Source organism: Delphinapterus leucas, chromosome 9, assembly GCF_059928025.1.
Source record: "Delphinapterus leucas isolate spDelLeu-1000000601 "Yukka" chromosome 9, BTC_Dleu_Yukka2, whole genome shotgun sequence".
Classification (NCBI taxonomy): Eukaryota; Metazoa; Chordata; class Mammalia; order Artiodactyla; family Monodontidae; genus Delphinapterus; species Delphinapterus leucas.
In genome coordinates, this window is record NC_143137.1 from 82,358,475 (window position 1) to 82,376,906 (window position 18,432).

At 34.7% G+C, this 18,432-nt stretch overlaps 1 long non-coding RNA gene across 2 annotated transcripts in view; it reads right to left on the bottom strand.

Annotated features, from left to right (window-relative positions):
- The window catches only part of LOC111164637 (uncharacterized), a 45,718-nt gene that overhangs the window by 14,666 nt on the left and 12,620 nt on the right, over positions 1 to 18,432 (bottom strand). For both annotated transcript variants that reach the window (XR_016394370.1, XR_016394369.1), the window contains exons 2-4: positions 8,275 to 8,422; positions 6,511 to 6,601; positions 4,452 to 4,498 (exon numbers count right to left, since the gene is read on the bottom strand). This is a non-coding gene — a long non-coding RNA (uncharacterized LOC111164637). The remainder of the gene's footprint in view (positions 1 to 4,451; positions 4,499 to 6,510; positions 6,602 to 8,274; positions 8,423 to 18,432) is intronic.

Consider the following 18,432-nt stretch of genomic DNA (forward strand, 5'->3'; position numbering starts at 1 on the left):
TGTCTGTAAAGCTTTTGATTTCTCTCTTGCATCTGAATGTGAGCCTTGCTGGGTAGAGTATTCTTCGTTGTAGGTTCTTCCCTTTTATCACTTTAAATATGTCATGCCACTCCTTTCTGGCCTGCAGAGAAATCAGCTGAATCAGTTTCTGCTGAGAAATCAGCTGATAATCTTATGGGAGTTACCTTGTATGTTATGTGTTGTTTTCCCCTTGCTGCTTTTAATATTTTTTCTTTGTCTTTAATTTTTGTCAATTTGACTACTATGTGTCTCAGTGTGTTCCTCCTTGGGTTTATCCTGCCTTGGACTCTGTGCTTCCTGTACTTGGGTGACTGTTTCCTTTCCCATGTCAGGGAAGTTTCCAGCTATTATCTCTTCCAGTAATTTTTTGGGCCCTTTCTCTCTCTCTTCTCCTTCTGAGACCACTATAAAGCGAACGTTAGTGTGTTTAATGGTGTCCCAGAGGTCTCTTAGACTGTCTTCATTTCTTTTCATTCTTTTTTCTTTATTCTGTTCTGCAGCAGTGATTTCCACCATTCCAGCTTTCAGCTCACTTATCCGTTCTTCTCCCTCAGTTACTCTGCTATTCATTCTATCTAGTGTAATTTTCATTTCAGTTATTGTATTGTTCAGCTCTGTTTGTTTGTTCTTTAGTTCTTCTAGTTCTTTGTTAAACATTTCTTGCATCTTCTTGATCTGTGCCTTCATTCTTTTTCCAAGATATTGGATCATGTTCACTGTCACTACTCTGAATTCTTTTTTGGGTAGATTGCCTATCTCCATTTCACTTAGTTGTTCTTCTGGGGTTTTATCTTGTCCCTTCATCTGGGACATACTTCTCTGCTATTTCATTTGTCTAATTTTCTGTGATTGCAATTTCCATTCTGCAGGATTGTAGTTCTTGCTTCTGCTCTCTGCCCCTTGGTGTATGGGGCTGTCTAAGCAGCTTATGCAGGCTTCCTGGTGGAAGGGTCTTGTTCCTGCCCACTGGTGGGTTGAGCTGGGCTTTGTCCCTCTGGTGGGCAGGGCCATGCTCATGAAGACGTTAAGCAGCCCGTTGGCTGATGGTTGTGGCTGTGCTCCTGCCTTCTTCATTGTTTTGCTTGAGGTGTCCCAGCACTGGAGCTTACAGGCTGTTGGGTCAGGTTAGGCCTTGGGGAGGAAATGGCAGCCTCCAGGAGGGTTCATGCCAATGAGTACTCACCAGAATTGCCACTGCCAGTGTCTTTGTTTCCACCATGAGCCACAGCTGCCCCCCACCTCAGCAGGAGGCCCTCCAATACTAACAGGTAGACCTGGCCCAGAGTCATATGATGTCACTGCTTTTTTCTGTAAGTCCTGGTGTGCCTGGGACCTTGTGTGTGCCCTCCAAGAGTGGAGCTTCTGTTTCCCCCAGTCCTGTGGAATTCCTGCAATCAAACACCATGGCCCTTCAAAGCCAGATTCTCTGGGGGCTCCTCCTCCCTTTGCCAGACCCCCGGGCTGGGAAGCCTGGTATGGGGCTCAGGACTTTCAATCCTGAGGGAGAAATTCTCTGGTATTATTATTTTCCAGTTTGTGGGTTGCCCACCTGACAGGTTTGTGGGTTGCCCACCTGACAGGTATGGGATTCAGTTTTATAGCAATTGTGCCCCTCCTACTGTCTTGTTGTGGCTTCTTCTTTGTCTGTGGATGTAGGGTATCTTTTTTGGAAGTTTCTAGTGTTTTTTTGTTTTGTTTTTGTTTTGGTTGATGGTTGTTCAGCAGTTAGTTGTGATTTGGGTGTTTTTGAAAGAAGGGGTGAGCTCACGTCCTTCTATCCTGCAATCTTACCAGCCAATCAATCCAGAAATTTGTATACATGTAATTTTTAAATCCTCCAGTAGCCACATTTAAAACTGATAAAAATATCAGTTATATTTTATTTAACCCAGTATATCCAAAATAATATCATTTTAATGTATAATCAATATAAAAATTAACAAAATCTAAAGATCCAGTGTGTACTTTATACTTATAGCACATTTCAGTTTGTACCAGTCACATTTCAGGTGCTTAATAGTAACAGGTTACTAGCTGCTACCATATTCAACAAGTCTGTATACTATACATATTCAATGGTATTCAATTTTGTATTAAAATTTCCCACTCCTTAAAAATAAATGAAAGTTTTAAAAAAAACAATGGCAAAATCATATGTTGTTAAAACTGTGATTGTGTTTTTCTACCCAATCAGTAGAGTGGCAATTTCCTTACCTTGAGCTTCCTTTACAAGTTCTTTTGGTAAATGTTCTTACTGTCAATTGTGATTCATTCACCTAACCTTATGGCTGATTAATGTTTTTTAAATCATTTATTGAAGTTCTCTCACTAAACAGAATTTCATGCAAATAGTTTGAAAATGTATACATCAAAATAAAAAGGGCATTTGTTGAGTTTATTGAATGTCTACAATTGTTAAGATACATGGCACACACTGGATATAAGAAGAAATAACTAGATAATACCTCCATTTACTCCACAAATGAATATCAGTAAAATGAGCCACCACTGAATGTATTTGTTCAAAACAGTAAGACCCATCCTTCAGTTATGAATACCATGCTCTTTTTCTTGTAACTGCACCTTGGAATCTTCTTACATTTCACTTATACTCTTGTCTTAAGTGAAATATAACAGAATATCACAGTGAACTTGATCCTGACATTGAGATAATGGGATACTGAAGGTTAACTTATACTCCCCAGATAGGTCCCTAGATGGGCATTGTCTACAACTGCCTTCCCAACCCCTTAGCCGTTAAAGGAAAATAATACATCAAAAAGCCTTAAAAATCATCTGAAGTATCATCAAAGATTATGTCATAATGACACCGTAAAGGTCATGACCCTAAGATAGTGGATACTAGCAGGACTCTTTTTTTTTTAAATACATTCAAATGTAAATCAATATTTTCATTTTATGTCTCTTTAAGCTTATTAAAGAAGGTATAGGAAGTACTTCTAAATCATGATAAAAATGTTGGAATTTTTCCATTTTATCAGTCTATTTTCCTAGTGCTATAACCAACAGTCTCTCTCACACAGATTCTATCTGAGTCCCTGGCCTGTCCAAACTACCCCTGCTCCTTGTTTGTTTTACTTCTATTTTCCTCTTAGATACTTTAAACTTCATGCCTGATGCTCATGTATTTATATTATGGTCATTAATGAATCCTCCAATTCCTGTTTTAAAACTTCACTACTTCTTAATTTCGGACAAAGTTTTTAAATACATTTTTTAAACTCATAATAAATACTATTTAAAAGAAGCACAGTATATTTTTCTCTGTATCGAAGGATTGAAGTTTATTCTTAGAAAATTACTAAAGTTCGTGGTATTGGGACACCTTTATTGGTATTGGGACATTATTCACAGAAATGCATCACTTGGAAAGGAATTTCTTCACCCATCCCCATGGCTCAAAGCTCTGCAAATCAATCAATCAGTGTTTTTGCTTTTTTTTTTTTCCTAGAAGAGTGTTAACAAAATTAAACATGCAAAACTCAGCAATACCTTTGTGAAAATGAACATTCCCTGTGTTTCATTTTTATTCCCTACCTTTTACATAACTTTAACATTTTTCACCTTCATTATATATTTTCCTATAAAGTATTGCCTCACCAGCTTTGTAAACATTATGCTCTGCTTCTGTTGATATTTCTTAGTAGCTGAAAGCTCGCCTCTGATTTTAATTACCTCATCTTGATTCCCCTTGCTTTTTAAACCTTAATTCTTAAACTAATAGTCATATGTGTACTTTGCTTTCCTTCAAGGAGAATAATAAGTTGGATCTAACTATACTTTAAATCTAAGTTCATAGCACCTTCTTTCTTCCCAACTCTAATTCAGAATGTTCATTTGTGCATACATTTTTCATGGTTAGTACCTTGGTTAGTACATATGTAACCTTGTTTTTGTTGCTTCTGTTGTTCTTTTCTCTGTAATTTTGATCATCTTATTCAAAATAGATAGCTCTACTTGCATATTCACTGATTCTACTTCATATTGAAACCTCCCCTTGGATGTATGTTTACCTTTTGTAATTATATTGATTTTTAAATTATTTCAGTTTTAAATTATTATCTCTACAGTATATACAAAACATGTGAACAGTAACTACTACTCTAAGTTTTTCTAACCCCTTACTTCTGCGGCCAGGAAGGCAGTTAATTAAGTAAAGTTTTTACAAAGCAAACATTTCCCTAGGAATGCAGTAAAGGTTTATCCTCAGTGGTTAATCTTGAGAAATTCAGTCACATTAGACAGACATTTACTAAGCCTGTATAAGAACAGAGATTCTGAATTATGTTGTAGGGATATAAAGACAGGTAAATGCATACCCCTCCAGAACATTGTAGGTACGATGGTGGATTTATGGGAGAAAGGAGGTGATTTCACTGTGATTATTACTACAAAACAAATGCCCTTACCTGTACCGTTAATCATGTCACAATCACTTGCCCACTAAGAGACATGCCTAAGGAATAAAAAATAAAAAAAAAAAAGGAAATGAACATTGTCATTCCAAGAACACCATCTCACATTACTTTGTCTGTTATGATTCAGTACTTCTGCTAAAATAATAAATATTGATTAGACTAGATGTGACAAATGCTAAGTTTAAGAAATATTCTAAATCACTTGGTCTATGTTTTGTTTGAAGTTTTCATCTTGTTGAGATAAATGAAGTGCCTGTTACCAGTGCCTGATACCTGTTAAGTGGCCAGATTAAAAAATAAAAACTGCCAAATGTTGTTAGTTAGAAACAATTTGGAGCAGCCAGAGTTCTTCAAAAAAGGTTGAGAAATATTTATCAGAAATTTAGACCTCTTCTTAGGGTTAAGTTTTTTTTGTTGGAATGGGAGAAGTGTATTGTATCATAGTATGTTGAGTGTTCAGCTGAATAGGAGGAAAATATTAAGTGTAACTGATGTAAACTCAGTATGAGGGAGAAGAGGGCAGTGTGGAGGAGGACAGAAAGAAGCAGATGTTTGATCGATAGCGATTGGAAACATGCAGATAATCAGTTTATACTTTTCCCCTCTTTTAACTCTTGCATGAACTGACATTAAAGTAGGACAAAGTTTATTAATTTATACTCTGGTATCTATTTAAGATGTTTGTATTGTTTCCTGGTATATATACATATAACAGTAGAGATAGTTTGCCACTTTTTGATGATGGAAAACAGGTTTTTCAAACTCCTAACATAACATCCAGTAAGATGTCAAGGCAAGCTGTTGCTTCTTTTTTAAACAGAGTAAGCTATTAATCATGTTCAGTCTTGCCGTGGTCAGTTAAATTAACCTTATCATAATCTTAAACTCATGTGAAATTCTTACTCCGATTAGGAGCATATAGTAACTCTACTCAAAACCTCTCTGTGATATTGAAATGGAAGAAATGCTCACTTTCGTCAGTGTACAAACACTATGTGATATCCTCTAAAACGAGCATTTAGAAGTGTTTGTTTTCCTCCATTAGACTTTTCTATAAAAAAAATGTGACTATGGACTCTGTAGAAGAAAAAGGGTTACATGGGTTAGTATTTAACTGTTTTATGCAAATTTTAGGTAGGAACCCAGTGTGAGGTAATGGTTACTTAATTAATAAAAAGATTTCATCTCTTTTGATTTTGATCACTTTATTCTTCGTCAGGAAATCACTGATGTAAAACTCATTTTAACTTTGAGGAGAAAAGGCTTTTTCCTTGATATTTATTGGGATTCTTCCTATTTTAGACATATGAATTAGGTGTCTCCAGATAAACAGTCAGGAGCTAGGGAAAAGTAGGAAATCATGGCTATATGAACATATCTCATTCTACTGTTACTTCACAGGAGGCGTACTCTTTATCAAGTTTAATATGTCAATGTTAGAGCAGGAAATAGTAATTCCATTTTCATATTGATAAAGTTTTAAAAATCTGAGTTATCAGTATATAAAATTATTTCAAGAAAATTTTGAAGGGGAAAGTCATGAAAGCATTGGCATGGATTCACTTACCTTCCATTTTTATAGACATATTTAGTCATGTCCCTGGAATGAACAATTTTTATATTTCATGTTTAGTAAAGAAAGAAAACAACAGTAAGATATATTTTCCTACCTGTTGGATGATAAGTTGACATATTGACTTTCTTCCTTTTCATTTGCAGTTATGTAATTGTATGAGTGCACAATAATGCTGGTTATGCAGCAGAGATGGAAGTAGTCCCTTTAGATTTCTTTATGTAAGAGACCCTGTTCATAAACGTCAACCCTCAAGTGGGGCTGATACTCAGCACCTATGCACTAGTGTGACCAGTCATCACAACTAAAGGGTTAACACCTGGCAGAACAGGAGTTTCTAGGGCTGAGATACAGGCAGGCCTGTTCCATGGGTTGGTGCCTGTGCATTACCAGTTGTTAAATAAGTTTCTTACCTGCCTTAGAGTATCCTAGTGACACACACACACATACACATACACACTTTGCCTGGATACTTACTTTTTGCCTTTATATGTGTCAATTATGACAACTTTGCTTATGTCATCTTTTCCATTGAAAACTTTATAAACTCCATCTGAAGTATTGTGGTCTGAAAAGATGTACAAGAAAAAATTACTTCTAGAAAAAGCCATATTTTCCAAGTTATAAAATATGTAATTAACTCACTTTTGCATTTCTCAAACACTGGTTGTTCATAATTATTTTATGTGATTTGAAAGATATATGCAATAAAGTTTTAAAATTATTGGTCTTTAACATTTTAAAAAGACAGAATGTAAAACGTGCCTAGAAATAGCTGTAGATGCTGAGACAAAGGTAGAAAACAAATATCAGAATCTCACGTGATCGAACTCCAGCACTCTTTGTCGTAATTAAGCCAGAAAGGCCATTGTGATCACTACTCCTATTATATTGAGGTGAGGGGATAGTGAACAAAACCTATGAGAACAATGACAGATTTCTAGAAATTTTCTCAATGTTATGATCTCTAATAAGTGGTTACTAAAGATTAGGTACATAGAATTAAAAACAGAATTAGCCAAGGAAAGAAGAGTATTTGAGTTAAATAATAGTAACTGAATTCATTATTCCTCAAGCCTTTCTATACTTATATTTAATTGATATATAAGCTTGCAATCCTGAAAACCATCTAAAATAGAATAACAGCAATGAATTAGAAAATATAACAAATATCTCATATAGTGACAAGTGAACCATACTCAATTTTTCAGTTCAATAGTCATCTTGTTCTATTCGTGACTCAAAACGTTAAGCTATAACTAAAAACATCACCAAGTTCACATTTTTTAAAATCTCCTAACTGCCATTTCATGACATTTGTAGATTACTAGGAGTTCATATCAACTAATTTTATAAACATATGACATTGCTGAGTTATCATTCTCATGTAAATTTTGGGTAACTTTTAAGTTTACATTAAAACAAATTTGTAAGAGGTCTAGAGAAGGAGGAATGATATGATAAATACATTTAACACAAATATATGGCATTAAGCTTGATTATTTATAGATAGGAAATCAAAGCCAAAACTGTATTCAAAGCCTTACCAGCTTACAATTTAATTTTAGACAATTTATGTATTTGTCAAAGAATGGAAACTTGATTAAATGTCAGCTTCTTAATTTTAATTGTTAAATTCAGATACGTAAATTTCCCCAACTAGTATAGCTGAGTTCATGTGAGATAGAGACTTTTAAGTAATTAGAATATGTATTCCCAGATCAGAAATACACACTAAATAATAAAATTATGAATTGCCAATGCCACCATATTTATCCAGTTAAAGTCTAACAATATCGCCATTCATATTTGGTACTCACAGGATAAAACACACCAACTGTAGTAGTAATAGGGTGTGGAATCGAGCTCAAGAATGGATCCTTATAGCTCCACAATAGTTCTTTCAAAGTTCTCTTTTGAAACATAGAAGAGCTTGATCTTTTGATAAGTAAATTGAGTACTCCTTGAATAAATACATTTGGATAGAGATGGGGTGCAGTCTCCAAAAAAGAAATCACGGTTTAAGACACCAGTTGCAGTATCAGATTTTTAACAAATAAATGGAAAATACTAGAATTCAGCTTAACAAAAGAAAGGGCCATAATTCAAAATAATGCCATAAGAGCACATTTTCATAAAAATGCAAAATAAATAATATCTAATGATAGCTGTAATCATAAGATTAATTACAGAGGATTCTAGAGATTTCAAAACCAGTAATTTCGCTGTTTGTCTACTCACTGCTACAGCCAGGTTGAGAACAGTGAAAGTGTCATTCTCGGGTCCAACTGATAGTGAGGGTTCAAAGATGGCACCGTTGGGCTGCAGAAAAGGGACTGTGTGGGTCTCGGAGTCCCACGTTATATTTTCCTTGGCTAGATAACAAACTCTGAAAAACAAAAGTAAATAAAATTCAAAATAATTGTTGCAAATGAACATTAAGTCTCAAATGCTCTTTATTCATGCAACAAATAATTTTTGAGCGCATAGACTATGTCAGAAATTAGGCTAAACAAGTAGGTTAAAATGATCAGTAGGCCAATGCTGAGCCTCTAGCAAAGTTGAGAAGAGGAACCTTAGACGTGCATAGCAGAGGAGAAGGAATACGTGTTATTATAGTGGGTTACACAGATTCTGTGGGAAAACACAGAACAGGAACAAACCCAGGCTTGGGTTGGTTGTGGTGGGGATAATGGACAAGATAGGAGACTGCGATTGACATGTATGCATTATTGATACTATGTATAAAATAGACAACTGATAGGAACTTACTGTACAGCACAAGGAACTCTACCTAATGCACTGTGGTAACCTAAATGGGAGGGAAGTACAAAAGGGAGGGTATCTGTATGTGTATGGCTGATTCATTTTGTTGTGCAGTGGAGGCTAACACAGCATTGTAAAGCAGCCATACTCCAATAAAAATTAAAAAAAAAAAGATACAATTCCACATAAGTGGTCTGCATGACAAAGAGAAGTTTAGTTGGGTAAAATAGCGTAGAAAATAGCATGTATTAGGTAAGAAGTAGGAACCAGGTGTAATTTTAGAAATGCAGATGTTTCAATATAGTTGGTTTAAGGAGTAAGGAGAGTGGTGGAAATAAAACGACTGTAATAGGCAACATCTGGAACGTAAAAGGGTTGCATCCCATACTTAAATGTTTAGCTTTTATCCCGAGAGTCAGGAGGAGACAGCAGAGAGGTTTAAACAGGGGAACAGTAAGAGCACGTTTTCTTATATTAGAAAGACTGTTCAAAGTGCACAGACTTTCCTGTACTGGCTTTTCCATAATTTCCAGTATTTTAATGAGAATTAAAGATAGCTAATGGAATACAGTTTCCACTTTGGAGATCAGTTCCTCTCCATCCCTACCCCATATACTGTACACTCATTAGTTCTAAGCTCCTGGAAAATACCAACTACTTTTAAGGAATGAGGTGAAGGGTGATTATTATGGAAAAAAATCTTTTGCAAGTACAAGATATTTACTGAGATGAAATAGGGTATTCATTGCTCTATCATATATTTGAATGTCTGCTTTGTGAGGCTACAGTAGATATCTGTTGTTATCTAACTAAGGTAAAGACTGAAAAAACATGAAACTGAGGTGTAAAAACCAAAGCAAACCAAAGAAAACCTGACCTGATTTCAATCAGGTATAATAAAAAAGTAAATTCCTATAGGATAGGTATTATGTGTGTTTTGTATCCCCAAGCAGTGTCTGGTATATGGTAAGTACTTGGTAAATATTTTTGAATAAATAAATAAATTAATTGTTCATATTCTTTAAAAAGGGAATTCACAAAAAGATAGAAAGATCTTATTTCTAATATAAGTTCATCAAAGCTTTATTATTTACTGTTCTTGGAGTACTATAGACATACAAAGAATATAAAAATCTGAAACAGCAGCCAGGACAGTCTATTAGTAGTCAGTTACTCTTTTCTCTTAGATAATTGTATTTTAAACTTAGGTTACATATTATTAACATTTAAAATTAAAATACTTTAATTTTCAGGAAGATTGATATATATGTAGTAGTTGAAATAATAGCAAAAATAATTGTGACCCAAATTCTAGTTTACTTGGTTGTACTTACAATGCTATACCAGTAGATGGCACTCACTAAGGGAAAAATCCTTCAAACTGAGGCCTGTGCTTAGAATGTACTTTTAAAGAGAGAACATCATCACTCAATTTTTGGGTTAAAAATGAGAATATATACAGCTTTTAGAAAGTGTTGGTTAATAAGGTCAAAGGGAGGAATTTGCCTCAGATTTAGCCCAGTATTGCTTTCTATGTACTCCTGTCAAAGCAAAGTAACTTAAATTATTATTATCTTTTATGTTAGATCTGAGAATATTCTGAAGGAGGTACCAGGTCTTCACAGAAATGGTATAGGTTGGAATATATATCATTAAGATCTCAATCCAGGCAATTTTATGCTTTGACCCATGTCACATCTTGTCAATCAAAGTTTCATCAAGCTCACTTTAGCAGCAGAAAGCCAAATAAAGCCTGTGGTTCTGTTTGAGGAGAGACATCCTCCTCCACTTAGAACTTCAGCTGAGTTCAGGGTGTAACTGATGGAGAGGCAGGATCACCTCAACACGTGGAAGACTCTCAAACTCTTAACTTTTTCTGAAAAGTAAACAGTTGTTTTCCCATTATTTAAGGCATCCAAGCAGACACTAAGGACTCTGTTTTGTTGACATCATGAGACAAGATGACTCATAGTTGATCATAATTTCCTTTAACATTGTCATGTAAATAGGAGTTTATTGTTTATGTACTTTAGCTGCAAATCCAACTTCTCTAACCCTCACTTCATTGCTTCTCCAAGTAAATCAATTATATCTAATCCACCCTGCTTTCATCCCAGATAGAGATAGGTTAAAGCCTCTAAGAATAAAATTTATATAACCTATCAAGCAAGACTAGGACAGGATTCAATATTATGTTCATGTTTTCCCATACTCCAATTAATATCCTTAAAGGTAAAATCATAACCCCTCCAAACAAACAAAAACTGTGATGAGTTCTCAAATTCTAGAAACTATTCTCTTTTCTTGCACGTGGTCAGTTCACAGAGTTGTGATTTTTTAAACAGTTATGCTTAGATTCTTATTAGGTCATATGTGAATTCTAGATTTTCATAGGTACACATCGTAGCTACAACATTTTTTGAACAAGATATTCATATAGGCTTTTGATAATGACATAGAACTATAAGACCCTGAAAAAAATAAAAATATTTTTGAAGGTAAGATTTTTTTCTGTAACAATGAAAACCAAGTCTTCTTTGACAGAGTTGTGAATAGTCGCAGACCTGTGCCTGAAGACAAGGAGATGTGGGGATAATTACTAGAACAGAATAGGTACCAAGGTGCTCTGCAGCTTATATATCATGTGCTGCGGTAGCAGGCATCACCCTTCCAACTACTGTTATTTCATTATATTTGTGTGTGAGTTGTCAATCTAGAAACATATTAATGCATGGAGAGGAAAGAAATTATATAATTGTAGAATATCTGAAACAGATAAGGAAGTTAAACTATGAATTAGAAGAAACCATTATAAATATGAAATTTTGTAATAATGCTTGATCATAGTGTATAACTAGTTGTAATTATTCTTGAGGAAAAAAATCACACATTTGTATAACACATGATATAGCAGGACTTAACTCTGTTCCCATATGGGCACCATAAATGTATTCCTAATCCTTGGTTGGGTTTAGTGTTTTTAGCTCCTCAGTCTTTCCTTTCCTTACTTTGATAGTTAGAAAAGGCACATAGTCTAAAATTTACATAGAAGAAAATGTACTCAACAGTCTAAGAGATATCAGTCCTAAGTTTGCATGAATATGGTAAATCACTTCAAATCCCCTGGTATCAGTTTTTAAAATTTACAATTGAAAAGTTCTGGCTAATTATTTTCCCTTAGTTCTTATAGTTTAAGAATGAGTTCAAAAGTCTATTAAACTGTTAAGGCATGTAAGATAAAGGTATAGCTTATTTAGTCTCAGTACTGAAGAAAATATAAGAATGAAACTATTGAATAAATACAAATACCCTTAAGACCTGGAAAATAGTTTGAATAGAAGTCCTTAGCAGGTATTGTAGTTAGGTAGAATCAGTTTAATGCTGTGGTTCTCAGAACTGAGTGTGTATTGAAATCCCCCAGAGTATTTGTAAAACTCATTGCTGAGCTCCAAACCAAGAGTCTCTGATTCATTTGGTCTAAGGTGGGGCCTGAGAATTCACATTTCTACTTAGTTCCCAGGAGATGCTGATGTGGCTGGTTCAGGAGCCACCCTTGGAGAACCACTCATATAACCTACGCTTTCAATTTTAGGATTTTAAAGTGCTCTGGTTTTAAAATTGTGATAGTTTTTTTTCTATTTAGCATGCATATTTTAGACTTGTTGAGAATACATGCCACAAGTGTAAAACTCCTGTAACTTCCTAAATGTAGGGCAGTTAATTGATGCTGGTAAATTCATAATAAAATATATATTCCTTATCATCATTAAATCCTTAGATTAGGGTTTTATATAGGCAGAAACAAATATTTCAGTGTATATTAATGGCAAGAAAATAACAAGTATATTCCAATACAGTGGCAGTTGTCAAGTGGAAGCTTTTTCAGAAATACATATGGTCAAGGAAAGAGTGCCACTTATTATGGGGACTCGTTCACCTGTACGTGTAAGGACCTCTTTGCTTAACTTTAATTTTGCTGCTGTTAACTGCCACGCCCTCTGGATTCTGCACATCGAAGATTCAGAATTGTCTGTAAACTTCTGTGCCTGTTTTAACCCAATTTTTAAAAGCAATTGTACCTTCATCAAGGACAGCTTCCTATGAAAAAGAAAACAAGTTTGGGTTATTTCTTTGTAGTAGGTACGGGCAGTTGTTGGAGTTTAAAACCTTTAATTATTCAATTAAAGGACTAAGCTCAAGTATCTTGCTCGTGAGAACCTTTGTAACCTGCCATATGTTTGCAACAGAAATGTTTTCAACAAATTATGATAGCAATCTCTTTTAGTTAATCTTTTACAAAGAGAATCTGTGTAATATTGCAGACATGTCTGTTGATTGTAAGGCCAACCGTTGGCAAGCTTTAGAGTGACTTTATGTTGAGAGTTCACAATTTACTAAGGAAATTTTATTAAACCTTTTCCAAAAAGTTCTTATCAGGTTGAACATTAACTTCTCTTCTGCCCTCAGTGAGTTGGACTGAGAAGGAAAAACAGAAAAACAGAGAAAAATCTAGTGGTATTGGAAGCTTTTTCTCTTTTTTCAAAAGTTGGATACTTCAGGGGGAAATCACTTAACGTTTTTTAGATTAAGAAAAACACAAATTTGACTTTTCTCCTTCAAAATCCTGCTCAGTGTGGCTTCTCTAATTCTCAATATATTTACAGCAACCTGTTAGTACATGTTTCCAAAAATTACAACAGTCTAATTCAGTACAATTAGGTTACTACTTTTTAGATAAAAGGATGAAGGAAGTTTTCCTTTTATTCTTTTGTGAAATCCATTCAAATAATTGATGCCCCTTGTAGTAATGATAGAAAAAACAGGAAAAAAATACCAATGACAGAATCAGAAAACCCTACATTAGAAATCTCTCCTGTGCTTCAGGAGCTGGGACTGAGTAGAAAGTCACCAAACCCCTTGGGTCAATTTCAGTAGCTGTAAAACGAGGGAGTTATCATAGATGCTCTTCTGGATTCCTTGCAAGGCTTTCACTCTCTGGGCAGGAAGCCTCTGGAGCTCTAGTAGCTAACGCAGACAAAGGTGACTTTGTAGCAGGCAGTGTTTCCAAGTAAGTACCTTGGGAGGGATGCCCAGGTGTAAAGTTCCAACTTACTTTAGTGCTAGAGGAAGAGGGAGGAAAGTATTTCACACAAAATGAGCCTAACCAGACCCATGAATACAGGGACAATCTGATTTCTTTGTTTCCTTCACCTGCAAGCATCAATTCATAGAATGATGGATCAGGAAAGGACATTGGACATTAGCACATTTTCTAGGAGAGCGTGCTGAGGCTCTGAGAAACCAGGTGTCTGGCCCAAGGGTAACCAGGCAAATACCTAGAAGTAGAATCATGACGAGGATCCTAGTCTCTGATCCTTAGGCTGGTCCTCTTTTACACCGTGTTTTTACTAATTTTTTTGTTTCTGTCATCTCTGCACTTAGTTGGTAGAACTCAAATTGAGTTAGCTGTCTTCAGGATACTTTACTTATTGCTTAATGTAGAAAATAAGGGGAATCCTTAGAGAAGAACAGGACATTGGGTATAACGCCTTTACGAAACCCTGTGCTGTTGCGATCCTTTTACACTGGGTACATTGGAGCTGCTAAAGCAATGTGAGACCTTCTTAATTTTTACAAGCAATTGTCCTTGGAAATCTTTTTATTTGCTCCTAAAATGTCTTATTTCCATAGCAAGCCCAAAATTAAGACAGAATTGCACATAGATAAAGTATTATTACTATTCCTCTAAATGTAAAGATGTTTACCCTAAATGATCAGAGTGTTATAGCTGAAATCTATATGGAAGCTGAAAACTATGTTAATTTACCCATTTCAAGAGACTTTATGAGGGGAAAACACACATGAGCATACACACATACACATGATTACTCTCACACTATAGGATCTTAAGGACTAATACAATATTAAGTGTTTATCATGTACCTCTGAAGGTACGTATTTATTTCAGTTTTTAATGAGAGGAACACAATATATGTTTATATTGAAAAGGCACTGTGATAGAATGTACTTGGCAGGACAGAAAACTCCCTAACTATCATGCTTGTGCATTTATTATCAAGAGGCATCATAAGTGTATCATGCTTTTTCTTCTAAATGCCATGAATCATTTTGCCTTGTTTGTTCATCTGGAGACATAGATAGATAGATAGATAGATAGATAGATAGATAGATTTTTTTTTTTAAATGGGAAAGTTGAAACACAAAGAGTTGAAATCAGTGCATGAATTATCAGCTGTTAGAGATGGGGTCATCTAACCCCATCCATTTCTTTTACAGGTAGAAGTGGGTCCTAGAGAAACAGATGTCTGATTCAGTGTTGTATGACAATTTAGTAGTAGGTAATGGAGAATCAGGCCTTTTACTCCAATCTTGTGTAGTTTCCATAATACCATAATTTGTTCAGAGACAAAGAAAAAAATATTGAAGCAGTCAGAACAGAAATAAATTTCTTCTGATCGTAACACTACCGTATGTATTAGAAAATTGTATTGGCCTACTTGAGTACTAAGACTAATTTTATCTCCAGTTCCTTTAGTTTTAAAAGGAGGAAAAGTTTTTATGTCCTTTGTGAATTTAAGAGGCCTTGATTTTAAATTGACCTTGGACTATCTGGTCTATTTTGCACATCTTTCACTAAATTTGAAGTACAAAGGTGATAAATATGTGTACAGAAAAATAATATAATTTAAGATCCTCTCACTTGTCTGAGAAGTACATCAGTATGTGTCCCTGACTTTAAATGTTCAGATTCAGCCCTAGTAATAACTGGATTCCAGCCTGATGACTCTTACATGGCATGGTCTGCAGCTGCATTGAAAGCCATTTACCTTGAAACTTCTCTTTGCTACATTAATTTGAAAGCAGATGTTTGGGAGAATAGTATCTTCTATCTAGTCACATGGTCACTTCATTATTGCTGTTACAGGAAAACAGTACTCATCAACATGATGGTCAACTTTAGTGTAACTATTAAATTTAATATCTTCTTATGCATGAAGTGTTTAGAATACATTTGTAAAAATATATATATATCCCATTTCTCAAGGCTCTTATAGAGTTCCAAGAAACAGAATCATACACAGCAGATTTTAATCTTTGAGTAGATTTCCTTGTCCTAGTCCCAGCCTGATCGAATACATTGGCTTCTTTACTCAAAGCCTAGAGTGAAGTGGTTAACAATGAAACTAGATGCTATGAGTTTGATCCCCAATTTGGTCACATGCTAACCATTTAAACTTGGGCAGTTTATTTAATTTCCTTGTACCTCTGTTTCCTTATCTGTGCAATGGGTATAATAAAAATATTAATATTAGGTTGAACTGTATAAAATTAGTATTTTTGAAAGTCAAAATAAGCAGAATATGGAGTAATTAAATATTTATCCTCATAGGTTGTTATAAGAATTAGTAAATGTGAGCACTGAAAATAGTGTTAGCATATAATAAGCATTCAATAAACATTGGCTACTATTATTATACAAATTCTATCCACCCTTTCTAGGGAGAACTCTCATCTCATTTACTTCCCAGATTGCTTTCACTACTTTGTTCTTAACATTACTGTCTAAACCAGTCCTGTGGAAATAACTCATGTAAAATCTTATGACACTTCTTTTTCTGTTATTTAATCATTTTAATATTTACTCCCCATCTAGTGAAATCAAAACTTCCTTAAAAAAGTAGAAACATACTGAAAACAGTATTCATCCTCTCCTCTCACTACTAAAATTTGTTCTGATTTGGACCAATTACAAGCAGTTTTCCCATGTTCAAAAATTTTTCTCGTGTGTGAATTATGTATATGTATGTCTGTGCATGTTGCGAGAAAGAAATCTTTAATTCCCTTCCCTGTCCTTTTTCTGAAGTCCTTTGGTAGTTTCTACTTTCCACATTCGTGATAGCTCATACCATTGACTTCTAGTCTATCTAGCAAGATTGCATAAACCTGCTGGGTCCGTACAAATCTAGTAGGAATCATAGTCTAAAATACTGGTAAAGGAATTTTCACATACAATGCATAAAAAGCACGAAGTCCCTAAAAAAAATTCCTTGGAAATAAAGAGTAAAGAAATACATATATATATGAAGTAAAATATATGGACCATTTTAGGCTATTCCAACGGCCAGTGTCAAGGTGCCATCTTTTAGAATGAGAGGGCATCATAGAGTCGCAACTCTATACTTTAAAAATTAGGTAACAACATGAGATGATCTTCTGATCTTTTAAAATTAAGCAATTTAATTCTTCTTTTTTTAATGGCACATTTATACAGCTAATAATGTTCTCAGTTTGGTATTAGTCCATAAAATGAAGCAAGTAATCTGCATTGATTTCAGTGGTAAACAAAATCTGATCGGTACTAAAACTTGTATACATTTGTAAAAATAACAGCAGTAACCTAAGTGGTCCTGAGGCAGGGGTAAGACGCTTTGCTCTCTGGGATTACACATAACTCAGAGATGTGTGCCAATTTCTCGGTCCTTTGTCTCTACATTCAGACTCTCTAGAAAGCAAATCTACTGTTTAGTTTTATCTGTAATCTCTATAGTAAAGATTAAATCTGAGCTCTGATCTTTGATATATACACTGATGTTCATATCAAATCATTTATAAAACCTCTTTCTTTTTCTCCTAAGGTATACATTTCTATCAGTAACTCAGTTGGACATTTTGCAGTTTGTTCTTTTTACTCCTCTCTCTCCCTGTTTAGTCCCTCTATCCCACTGCATCCCATCACCCATCAGTTCTATGTACTCCACCACACTAGACCAGGGTGCCTTTTGTTATGTGCAGACTGTGCAAAGATCTTTCTAAAGAGTCTTAAATTCTCCTTGGAAGTGGTCATGTCCTATATTGGTGTTTCCTGTTTTTGGTCTCCTCACTTTCCAACACTTACTATTGTAGAATTACAGAGTACAAAGCTGTGTAAATCAGCAAGTCCCTCCTTTCATATTGCCTAGGTTTGGAAACTGACTCGTCCTCTTTTTGGCTAGGTGAGTTGGCAAGTTGATTTAAGGTTGTGTGACTATAAAATGGGTAAAATAATAGTACCTTCTCATAGATACTTGTGAAGATTAAATGAATTTGTATATATGAAGCTCTTAGTAACACTAAATAACACTAAATTAATTATTTAGTATATAGTATATTAGTATATAGTATATTTGATATCAATCTCTAAATGCAGATTTTGTTATATCTGACCCCTACCAGAAGACATACACCAACTACTATTGCCTATCATGTCATTAATTAAAGTCTTCTGCGTAATGTTCAAAACTTCCTAAATCTTACCACATGTTGTCTTTCTAATCATCTCTCTTGTTAATCCTATATTTCTGGCACATTTTCTACATTGTTCCTTCCCTCATCACATTTAGTTGCATTTCCACAACTTTATCCATCGCGTTAACCAGTTCTTTGACACCTTTACTGCAGTCTACTTTGGACACTCAAAGTTTTATACTTCAAAATGCAACTCAAGTCTCTCCTTCTTCCTGAAGTTATTGAGTACTCTGAGAAAGTTCTTTTTCTAAATAACATTTATTTTTCCATATTCTATACTTTAGAATTCAATTATAGAGTTTCACAGGTCTCTATATTTTTTATAAT